Source organism: Taudactylus pleione, unplaced genomic scaffold, assembly GCF_031769625.1.
Source record: "Taudactylus pleione unplaced genomic scaffold, aTauple2 ptg000222l, whole genome shotgun sequence".
Classification (NCBI taxonomy): Eukaryota; Metazoa; Chordata; class Amphibia; order Anura; family Myobatrachidae; genus Taudactylus; species Taudactylus pleione.
The window spans coordinates 3,597,122-3,610,131 of record NW_028284624.1 but is presented as its reverse complement, the minus strand read 5'-3'; positions in this window follow the sequence as shown (position 1 = coordinate 3,610,131).

Genomic DNA, 13,010 nt, shown 5'->3' with positions numbered 1-13,010 from the left:
GTGTGTGTGTGTGTGTGTGTGTTTCAGGGGAGGGGGTATTGTGTGAAGGGGAAAGAAGAGTGAGGCTGGTGCGAGTAGAGGCATCTGAATGAATAGGGAGAGCTGTGTATATGAGGGGATGTGGTTGTTTGTGTAAGATGGTCTTTGTGAGGAGGGTAGAACTATAAGTAGGAGATCTGAGAGGGGGAGAGCTGTGTGAGGAATAAATCTCCCCTTGTCTCTTGTCTCCTCAATGGGGATGGAACCAAGCATAATAAAATCCCTTCCCATCATCACCCCTCATGATGAGCTCCACTATGCTGAGTTCTACCCTGGCCCTGACTTCACCTGGTCAGGGTTGCACAAGTTGAGCATCAGTCACAGGAACAGAATACATGGCAGCTGTGTCCCTGCTGCTGAGGGAGGCCTGGTGCTGCTGCTGAGAACCTGGATAGCATTGCCTGTGACTGGAAGGAGGCACTACTGTCTGGCATAATGTGAATTGTGGGCATTACTGTGCAGCATAATGTGAATAAGGGGCACTATTGTGTGATATAACATGAATAAGGGGCACTATGTGGCATAATGTGAATAAGGGACACTGCTGTGTGGCATAGTGAGAATTGAGGCATGTGAATTTTGGGCACTATGTGGCTTAATGGGAATTGGCATATTACATATAATGTAACATTGCTTATGTTACTGTTATATTACTGATGTATATATTTTATTAGTGGAATTACTTTAGTGGGTTGGAATATATCTAGTTCTCCAAACCCCAGTGTGTAACTGCCTCCAATGTTTATTTTACTTCCCTTATAAATTGCCCCTACATACTGGACACTCCCCCTATTTGGCACACTGGGAGGGTAGGGGCGGTAGTACACACATGCTTTAGGCGCTACATCTTTGGTACTCTCACAATAGATGCAGCTACTAGCAATCGCATTCTAGTTTTAGAAAAATAACATCTAGACCATTAAAAGGATTCAGTAGATGGTATGACAGAAAGAAAAGTAGACAAATAACTCTTGTCTATAAATATAAGGACTCTAAGACACAATAGAAGTACACCTGGCAATAAAGCAAAGTTGAGTCAGGGCTTTGAAGATCAGCAAGAGGAGGATGGCTTTGTTCAAGAAAACCTTGAAAGATACTAAAGAAAGTATATTCTTAGTTTTGCAGACTCTGAAAGGAAGGGAAAAACCTGGCAGCATTCAACAACAGTCTATAAGGGCTGTTAAGGAACACTTTAGTCACAGAAGTCCCATGGTGAGAATGAAATAAGGAATTTCTTTCCATCTGATCCTTACAAGTTAAGGGGCCTATCCATTAGCAGATAAATTTTAACGATGAATGATTTATCGTTCAGTCGTTCAATTTATCTGCTAATGGATAGGCTCTAAACGATAAAAATGCACACTCCCCGCGGGCGACAAATTTGGTCTTTTGTCTCTCCAACATGTTGGTCAATTATCGTTTATCGCTGACAGATATTAGAAATATGTGTCGCTGTAAACGATGAATGACTAACGTTTTTTTTAATTAAAATGAATAGAAACATAACAAAAAATCCACTCCCAGAATGATGTCATGCAATGTCGTTTGCAAAAATCTGTCATGTACATGACAGATATCTGTCACAGCAGTGCCAGGAATTTTCAAAAGATAAATCTTTTGTCTTTTGTCTTTCAGAAAGATCTGCTAATGGATAGGCCCCTTTAGAACACCCAGCAGCTTCAGACCTATTTTAGACCTCTGTCACATGAACCACTTTATCAAAGCCAATCAATTTTTTAATTGAATCTCTCTCCAGTTTACTCTTATGGCCATAGAGCTAGGAACTTTACTTCTATAGATCTAAGTGGGTTGGGTACGGGATGCCGGTGCTTGGCATTCCAACCAGGTTACAATGCCGACGCCCCCAGGTAAACCTAACTGAAACCCTAACCCTCCCCCTAGTGCCTAAACCCAACCCATTACCATAACCCTCCCATTATCCCCAGTACTTACCATGCTATATGCACACAAGTACGCTACCATGGAGGAAGTGTAACAAGTTATTTACTTACAATGTAATATACGTAAACATACATGAAAAAAAGAATAACATAATATAACCAATATAATATAATAACATAATATAACCAATAACAGCCACCCACTGTTCCTTTATTGATTTATTTACACACCGGTACTTAGGTGACCACCTAGATTTACGCATCCAGCAGTAGTGGCTTACACAGCCAACAAGAGACCGCAGGACTGCTGACTAGTAACATGACTGAGGAGTGGCAGTCCTTCCTCTACTGGTACTAGCTGGAGTGAGGCTGCAGGTGATAAGTACAGGAACAGATGTGAGTGACAGGACACTCTAGCAGTGGCAGATGATGGGTCTCAGAAATGTCTAAGGACTATGGTGCAGCTGGGTAGTCAGGCAAGAAGTGAGTGGACAAACTAAGCAGGCTGCACAGCAGGAATGACCAGGACTGTAATACTGCAGGATATCAGATAAGAACTTGGGGGGGACTACTACAAGGGGGAGAGCACTACTGGGGACACTACAAGCAGGATTACTACTGGGGGCACTAAAAGGGGGGGGGCAGCTACTGGGGGCACTACAAAAGGGGGGCTACTACTTGGGGCACTACAAGGGGGGGACCACTACTGGGGACACTATATAAGAAGCTTACTACTGGGGGCACAAGGGGCACTGCACAGGGGGACCACTACTGGGGCACTGCATAGGTGGCTCACTACTGATGGCCTGTATGGGAGGGTCCTCTCCTGGGGCACAGGGGGCACTGCATATGGGCACCACTACAATGGGCTGCCCCATATCTTTATTTTTACTTTACATTAACTCCATATGGACCTGTCTATCTGGAACACTTGAGTGGGGGGGGCGCCTAAGCATGCACGAGCTCTGGGCAACACTTGAGGGGGGGTGGGCGTCTAAGCACGCACGTGCTCCGGGCACCCTGGCTACATGCTACTTCTCTGCAAGGGCCACCTGCATGCATTTGCCCCCCAGGCTAAAAGTTGCCAACCAGCCCCTGCTTGACAGATAATGAATAATGAAGTGGCTGAAGCAAGAAAGTTCAAAGTGCGGCCTTGAGGGCCGGGGTGTGACTGGAACCTTAATGATGTGGCCTTGCAGACCGCAGTGCGGCTATGACAGCCGAGATGCAGCTTGAGAGCCAAGATCAAATGCAGGCTATGATGCGGGCCGTGGTGCGTCTTGAGATCCAAGATTAAATGCAGACTGATGTGTATCTGGAGCAATATGGCAGACAGGTGAACTCTGGCAAGATAGGAACGCAGGCAGGAAGCAGACTGACACGGCTTGACAGGACTCTGGTATGAAAATGCCACAGGCAGCGGCTGGGTATAATTCACAGGCTAATACAAAACAGACAGACAGGTACAGGACACTGGAAGAATGACTCCGCATACAGGAACTGTGGGATAAGGTAAGACCAGCAAAGATTCAGACTTCTGAGCACAGAACAGACATTCTCCAGACATCGGATAATATAACTGGCACTGAGTGGAGGGCTGGCTGTAGCTTAAAGGCAGCAGGGTCCAATCAGCACCAATTCCTGGAGAAAGCAATTCCTAATCAAAGGCTTGTGTGCACATGCTCTGCACACAGACAGCTAGTTAATTAGTGAGCACATGAGAGCAGCACAGAGACAGGCAGGAATGACAGGCTATGAGCTGTACATAGACAAGGATTAGATGCAGTATCCCAGTCGCAATTATGGCTGGGACCTGCCACCAAGATGATCCGCTACCTGCGGATCCTAGCAATAATGTGCTACAGTATGGTCAGCATAAACTGTGTTTGTGGAAATCTTCAATATTGCACTCACCCTTTACAAGGTAGAAATGGGCATTGAATGGTACACTGATGAGTTTATCCACTGTTTGTCATTACGAGTAATAGGTATCCATCAAACATCCCATATAAAAGGAAATAATCTAGTAGTGCATTATCCCTATTATTTTGTTAAGATCAATTTATTTTCTTTTTTATTTAAATAGCAATAAAACTATTTATAGCAAAGATCATATACCGAACAGGAGAAGGAATAGCATAGCAGCCGAAAACAGGGGCAAATGCAGGATTTTTATGGGGGTGTTTCTATATATATATATATATGTATGTGTATATATATATATATATATATATATATACACATACATGCATACTTGCATATGTCACACTTAAATTACACACAAACACACACCTGCCAGCAGCTGCTGGTTGTGGAGATGGGGACAGGACCTGGTACTGTCATTAGGCCCCTCCCCTAATGACAAAATAGCACAATTCGTGGGTCAATCGGAAGGAGCAGGGCAAAATGAAGTGATTCTAATGGAATTGCATCATATTGGCTCCTCCTCTTCCCAATTGACCCACGAATAATGGCATTTTTCCACAAGGGGGGCGGGGCTTAATAGTATGGCACTCGCTTTTCTCATCTGTCAGGTTGGATTCTGGGTACTCAGAAACTCCCCTTGCATGCACTACTGGTAAAAGTTTCAAAAGAAATGCCTGTCATCCTTCCAGATCTTCCTGAAAATCTGTGAGGTAAGGGGAATTCTCCTCCATCCACCAACACGTTTCAACCTTATGGTCTCTTTCAAGGTGTATCCATGTGGGCTACAGTACCCAACCACTGGGCAGGGAAAACAATCAAGGAGGAATTCACTACTTTATAACTGCCACATTAGGCAAACAGGCGTTTTCCCCACGCATCAGCGATTAACCAGGCACTGCTCATAGATGTCAGCTTAGTGTACCCATCACCAAGGATCCAAGACATCGAAATGAGGATGAAGTATGACAGACTCACTGTCTGACATCACTGCCTCCCCCAAATCCTGCCACCACCTCCACGGTATGTGACATTGGAAGAGTGGTGGTGTATATGTGTGCACACTGCATGGATGGCTACACCATTGGTATATACTGATGTATATGTGCTTTTATTTCATTATACTAACCCATTGTTTTTTTTGTATTATTTTGGTTCTTTAATCCTTGGCGTACAGTATCTGTTGATAGTGCTGTGATCAGTTAGAATGTGTTATTGTCAATCAGGGAATATAATTGCTATGAAGGGGTGTACTTGGTCTTCAACTATGTTTAGGGAAGTGGCACATTGCAAAGTGACATCCACATGAATGCCAGGACCCAAGGATTCCCAGCAGAACATTGCCCAGAACATTACATTGCCTCCACCAGCTTGCCTTTTTCCCATAGTGTATCCTGGTGCAAACTCTTCCCCAGGTAAATGGCACACATGCACCCAGCCATCCACATGATGTAGAAGAAAACTTGATTCATCAGACCAAGCCACCTTCTTCCATTGTTTCACGGTCCAGTTCTGATGCTCATGTGCCCATTATAGGCACTTTGAGTGGTGGACAGGGGTCATCATGGGCACTCTGACCGGTCTGCGGCTACACATCCCCATAGGCAGCAAGCTGTGATGTACTGTGTTCTGACACCTTTCTATCATTTCCAAAATTAACTTTTCATCAATTTGTGCTAGAGTAGCTCTTCTTTGGGATAGATCCAGACTGGCTAGCCTTCGCTCACCACACACTTCAATGAGCCTTGGGTGACCATGACCCTGTTGCCAGTTCACTGGTTGTCACTCCTTGGACCACTTTTGGTAGGTATTAGCCACTGCATACCGGCAACACCCCACAAGACCTGACATTTTGGAGATGCTCTGACCCAGTCATCTAGGCATCATAATTTGGCCCTTGTCAAAGTCACTCAAATCATTACACTTGCACATTTTTCCTGTTTCCAACACGACTTCAAGAACTGACTTCACTTGCTGCCTAATATATCTCGCCCACATTTACCATCACCTTTTAGATTATACAGTAGTTACAAATAGAGCACCAATCCCACACAAGCCATCTGTTATGTAATTTATAGTTTACAGTTAGCTGGTACTCAGTTCATCTGGGTCTACAGATTAAATATAAAGCTTGCTGAGGTGTTACCCACTACTTAAACATTATAGACATCACATATACAAAGAAGAAAAGTAAGTGATTCACACACACATACTGTATGATATAGTGGGAACTACTAATATATATCACATGTAGTGGAAACCCATAATACTAGGTGTGTTGACCCACTATATACTAACATAATATACCTGCTGTGTGGGATTAAACCTTATAGCTAAGAGACTCAGAACTACAACATATATTTGTGTATACTGCATAACTAAGAAATACTTACTATAAGCATTGCATTGCATTACATAAGGATAAGACATCTAAGCATAGGAAGAGAAGACACTATCAGTTTGGAATACTGACTATACACAATATTAGTCACTGCATTGTTTGATACAATTTGCTACTTCCTTCTATGAGCTGATGAAGGCATTTAGCCTTAAAAAAAAATTATTTGCAACATAAATAACAGAATAAACTATAATAAGTAATGAACCACTGTGTTATTAAACACTGATCATGTTGAAAGAATGACAAATTGACAATGGTTTTGTTTTGAATATTTTATTGTACACATTAATTTTCATCTCTTTTGCACAATTCTATCTTTTTATATTTCACCATCTTAGCAAATTTAATACAGTGAGATATTTTAATGCATACCTTTAAAAATATAAAATTTTAAATTACCAACATGGGTCCCAGTGCACCCATTAAAACTACTTACTTTTCTTCTTTGTATATGTGACCTTTTAGATCATACATGAAATGTTCCACCACACACATTAAATATAGTCTATCCAAAACACATTCAGCAATTACTATACTGTTAGGAACCACTCATGCCATATATGCTAATCACAATATATAAACCCAAAAAAGTAAGACGAAGGGCAAAATTTACTGAGTGGTGGGTTCTAAACCCTGGTGGTTTAGTGGTGATTTGACGATGGGTTGTATTCTGTTCTAAACCCCGGGGTTTGGTGGCGGTTTTGCAGCAGTTTCTAAATGACAGCCCTGTTCTATTCTAAAATGTGTTTTAATGGCGGTTTTGCGGCAGTTTTGGTCTTAGTAAATCTGCAGATAGCAAAACCGCCACCAAACCGCCAAGGTTTAGAACCCGCCGCTTAGTAAATTTTGACTTATATGTCAATGAATCATAAAAGCAAAACACACTCCGTAAGATCTATTTTATTAAAGCAGGATAGGCAAACAGGATATTGTCTTAAAGAAGCAAAAAAAAAAATGGAGCGAATATACCAGGGTTCAAAACTGGAGAGTAGTGGCTCAGTTTTGGCTTGGGACTTCCTGCCAAGTTTGGATCTCTGAACAAAGCAAAACGTCATCTGTCATGGACATCTCGGCACAGATGTCCAAGAAAGATGACTTTTGCACGTAAAAGATGATGTTTTCCTTGTTCTGCCTCATTCTGAGATCTGAACTTGGCGGGAAGATTCAAACCAAAACAGAAACGCACACTATTCAATTCCTCTTTTTCAAATGCAGCAAAAAGGTGTTTTTTTTTTTAATGAAACTCCTGAAGATTATGCCTTGTTCCATCTCAGCAGCAAGACACCATCAAAAGCTCCCCACAAGCGCAGGTAATATCAAAATCGGATAACTGGAAAATGCCATTTTGTCATGTTATTTTTCCCAAAAGCACATTCTAATTCCATGCACTAGTCAGCCGTAAACAGAATTTTTTTTAAACAATGAATCATGATACATAAAGTTCAAGACACATGATAAAATTACTGTATGCTTTACAATGCACTTATTTTTTATTTTAAATCTTCCATTTAATTAAAAATTGGCTGGGCTTGGTATAATTAGGGAAACCAAGCCACTGTCTGCCACTTATAAGTAAGCAAATATTTTAGATTAATTTACTGTAAAAACTGTAGGGAGAAAATAAACTAAATTATTACAGCTCCTTACTGCATTGTGCATTCATTAGTTGCTGTGGAAACTAGGTGACAGTATTTAAATTGCTTAGCAACTTAAACCAAAATAATATACTGTACTTTTAAATAAAATTAATATGCTTGCCAAATGAGCAACCTGATCGGCCTTGATATTTCTTTTTTATATACAAATGGAATATATTTTCCCCAAATTGCCACCAATTTATCAAACCATGTTATTTTCTCTCGGTCTAGGTTTGTTACTTTCTCTGGACAAAAAAATAATTTTATAATTGCTAACATATATTTACAGAACTTTTCTTGCAGGAATTTACCAAGGGCAGGCCAAAATGAATGGACATGTTTTCCTTAATACGTTAATGCTGAAGTTAATTTTTCACATGACACATGAAACTGGAGAAACACACCCTCAAAAATACTCAAAAACATCTCCCATGTGAAGTGAAACAACTGTGTACTTTGTGTTCAGTAACTATGTTTTAAGATATACTGCAGCAATAAAATAGTGTCAAAGAAAAGTTATCAGGTGCCAAGCAAATACCTGTAGTTCAGTGCGTGATCCAGCACACAGCTAGAAGGTATTGCCACCACCCTCAAACGGTTGCACAGTTCACCCTAGCATGTGTGGACCATATGTGGAACTACAGAAGCAACCCATATTTTACAGGTGGAACTATCAGTGCAATTATCAAATGCTTTTGTGGCAAGAATAGTCCCTTTCCTTATTTAAAGGACTTGAATATTTAAGGATGTTTTAAGATAAAGAAGATTCTATGAACATATCTCTCAACATGACCCATTCCAGGAGGGACACAATGCTCTGTTCCTGGACTTCCCTTTTAATTTATGATTGCCATCACCTGTGTTGAACTAGTTAATTGATAAGAAAGGTGTTTTACCACAGGTAACAGCAAACATAAATTAAGAGAGGAGTCCAGGAACAGAGCATTGTGGGCCTGATTCAGAGCCGCTCGCTCTGAATCTGGTGGGTTTTAAAAAAAAATTTTTTGTGTCCGGCCGCTCTCAAAGCTGTTGGTGATTGTCGCGATCATCGTGACCATCGGGCTTGCGACGAGACCCTGGGGGTAGGGTCTAGCTGCCGCAAGCCCGAGTGGACGCCCTGCTCTAATAGAGCAGGAAGTCTACTACTGACATCACTAGTGATGTCAGTAGCCCCACCTACAAATGCCAGGCATTCCTAAGGGAATGCCTGCGTTTGTCCAGCCACCCCCCCTACCTGTCCACAAAACGGGGTGACCTGTCAATCAACATCGACAGCTGCCCCGTCTTGTTGCGAGCCCCATAGCAACTGAACTTCAGTCACTCAGTGGGGCTCACGCATGCTGGACATGGCGCGTGCGCAGTGGGGAACCATCGAGCCGCTTACGAGCGGCTCTGAATCGGGCCCAGTGTCCCTCCTGGAATAAGTCATGTTGGGAGTTATGTATGAATGTGGAGTATTTTGTATATTGCATTTATGTATAGTATCATTATTGATTCTGTTAGCAGGATTTGAATGTTTAGACTTTTAGATGTGTGGGATGATTTATTAGTGATTCCAAAATAAATTAATATTGATATTTACCAGCTACGAATTGTTATTTATTGGTTAAATTGTGTGCAGCGCCACATCTATATCCAAACCCTCTTTTGTGCAATAAAACATTGTATCTGACTGTGTCAACTCTCTAAAGATAAACAGACAAGAAGCAATAAAGATTGATACAATATGTATTGTGCCTATAACAATATAAAAGTGGTATGGAATAATTGAAAAACAAAGAATACTATGCCACTACATGTAATAAAGTTTTCAATTCCAAAACAAGTAGTGTAACAGTGTAAATGTGCATCTGCTGACGTGGCAGACAAAAAAAACTTGCATTTTTTGAATAATATACGTGTATATGGGATGTATTTAATTTGCCGGTGGACGGGATGTCGGGCGCCAAAATACCAACTCTGGAATCCCGCCACCCGGCCAACGCCTATATCCCATAATATGATACCGGTGTCGGCATTCCGATGATGGGGGTGGGGGTATTTTTAGGCACCACAAGAGGGAGATTATTGATATGGGTATTTAGAAATGACATCACATTTGTGTGGTCTGGTTCCTTGGAGCTTCTTTGGCATGTTGGAATTGTGGACGATTGTAGTTTATTATCAGATAATCTTATTGACATTTTATTAATTGTGAGTCAATTTTTGGAGCTTTATTAGAATTTAATACAAAATCTTCCAACAGTTTTTACATTATTTTAGCCTGTTATAGCTTGTCATTTATTGTAGGATTGTATATTGTAGCTCCTAACTGCCATGTCACAGGCTGTGTTTGAAAAATGGCAGTTAGGAGCTAATTAGCTGGTACCTTATCACTGTTCACTTTATCTCCTAACACACCTTAGTAAATAGACCCCTGAATCAATGTTTATTTAACATACCTGTGTGAAGATTATTGCAATGGGGAAATGAGTCAGGGCTGCAATGGGGGGGGGGGGTGGAAAACAGTAGAGAGGGGGCGGGACCAACCATAGATTGGCAGGTCCTAGCAGTGTGGCAAACACTGAAAAGAGAATTAGCTTATGCTGGGTCCATTAAACTTGTATATATACACTGATCAGCCATAATATTAAAATCACCTGACTAATATTGTGTCCTTCATGTTGCCAAAACAGCTCTGACTCAGACTGTACAAGACCTCTGAAGGTGTTCTGTGATATCCGGCATCAAGAAGTTAGCAGCAGACCTTTCAGTCCTGTAAGTTGCAAGGTGGGGACTCTATGGTACAGACTTGTGTTTTCCAGCACAGCCCACAGATGCTCAATCGGATTGAGATCTGGGGAATTTGGAGGCCAAGTAAACACCTTGAACACTTTGTAATGTTCTTCAAACCATTCCTGGACAATTTTTGCAGGGTGCATTATCCAGATGAAAGAGGCCACTGCCATCAAGGAATATTGTTGTCATGAAGGGGTGTATTTGGTCTGTAACAAAGATTGGGTAGGTGGTACATATCCAAGTAGCATTCTAATGAATGCCTGGACCCAATGTTTCCTAGCAGAACTTTGCACAGAGCACCACACTGCCTCTGCCAGCTTGCCTTCTTCCCATAGTGCATTCTGGTACCATCTTTTCCCCACTTAAATGACATATCAGGTAATTCACTGTTCCTGCTGGGGTTCCCATATTCTTTTTTGAGTAAAAAGATGAGGGTTTGTACCCATAGTTTGATTATAATGCTCTGAATTCCATCACTATTCAAAATTGATGCCCACTGCCATTGATTCAGGAGTTATTTGAAATATTGCAGTACTGGATTTGATCTGAGAGGCATTATTAAGACAACTTGTAGTCCAGACTTTAGGAAATATATATAATAATTTAATTTACTGATTAAAATATAAGATTACATCAGGATTATTTCATTCAATACAATTAACATAGGTCAATGCAAGTCTAGCTTCAGCTAGTGGATTTTTTCCTGAGAAACTCGGGTTCTCTGTCTCCTGCATAATCCTTTTATTAAGTATCTTATCAATTATTCAGTAGTGAACTTTTGCCAAGAATCCCAATATTCATATGTGGTCAAACTAATATGCATTAAAGTGATGGACAATCAACGTCTACTAATTAAATGATTAGCCTATCATTTATTTGGGACCAACCTTCCTTGATAATTGATCTCGGGTCATTCAAATAGACAAGGACTGTTGATAGCTTGGGCTTCTACTGTAGTTCATAGGATTCCAAGTCCCATTGGGCTTCTTCTGTCAACCTTTACAGTTTGTGGTCAGCTCATCATATGTGACCTGGGGGCAGAAAAACTCAATATACATGTTAGGTTACTTTTGCTTTTTTGTGTTACTAGTGAAAGAGCACTTCTTATTGAGGGCAGATAATACATTCACATTTATTATAGGGGCCATTTTAACTCTGAATTATACTTTAATTTACTTTTACATAAATATCAAAATATTTTATGATTTATTTCTCACCCTTATAATTACTCAATTTAACTCATGACTATTATATAAGATCTCTATATAAGCTTTATTCACCTATATATTAATTAGCCTTTCAAGCCTTGCATTATTCAATTGCTTGCTAAAAAATTCAGAGATGTTACTTCTGCCTTTTCTCTTCATTTCTATGTACTATCTTGAAATAACATTAGCTGGCAGCCATTTTATAATTCTGAGGCTTCAGAAATCTGTAATATGTGCATTTTGAAAATATCAATTCTCAAAACTTGATACAAAGATTCTTCCAACAGTTACCAAGCAAACCTGAAGCTTCTATAAGTCGCCCTCAGAGGCATGCCTTGCTGTCACAGTCAGTAGTTGTGGCACTTATCACCTGTGTGGGGTCGTTGCTGGCTTCTGGTTGCTAAGTTGTAGGCAACCAGCTGCTGACTTGAATATCTACCTGGTTTGGACAGCCGGATCATAGCTGCAGATCTGCCACCATTGTTGTTCATAGGTGTCACAAGAAGCCCTGCCCACACCTGGTGATTCTTATCAGCTCTTTTTGATGATTTAATCAATTTCCCTTATTTAAGTATAAACTGCCCAGTAAATGGTGATTGATTATTACACGTCTATGCTGCATTCACCTCAGAAGCTCCTGTGCCATGACTTCAAGTTTGGTTCCTGACTTCCCTTTGAATTCTCCTTGCTTAAATTTCTGCCTGGATATCTCTCACTACTGTTTGCTGACCTTGCCTAGTGACCACATTAACCCTTGCCTGTATGTCTGCCTGGAACTTTCTGACCATGGGATATGGTCAATATCCTGGCACATGGGATGTCGGCGCTTAGAATACTGGTGCCGGAATCCCAACCCCTGGGTTTATGGTACGGGTCAAATTAGGTTTAGGCACTAGGAAGGGAGGTTGGGTTTAGGCACCAGGGAGGGAGGGTAGGGAGAGGGGAAGGGTTAGGATACCTACCGATAAGTGACGGTATCCTAACCCTGTCGGAATGCCAGCATCAGGATTTTGACTGTCGGGATCCTGAGCACTGGAATCCCATACCCAACCCCTGACCACTGTGTGCTGACCTTTGCCTGTTGACCACATTAACCCTTGCTTGTATGTCTTCCTGAATATCT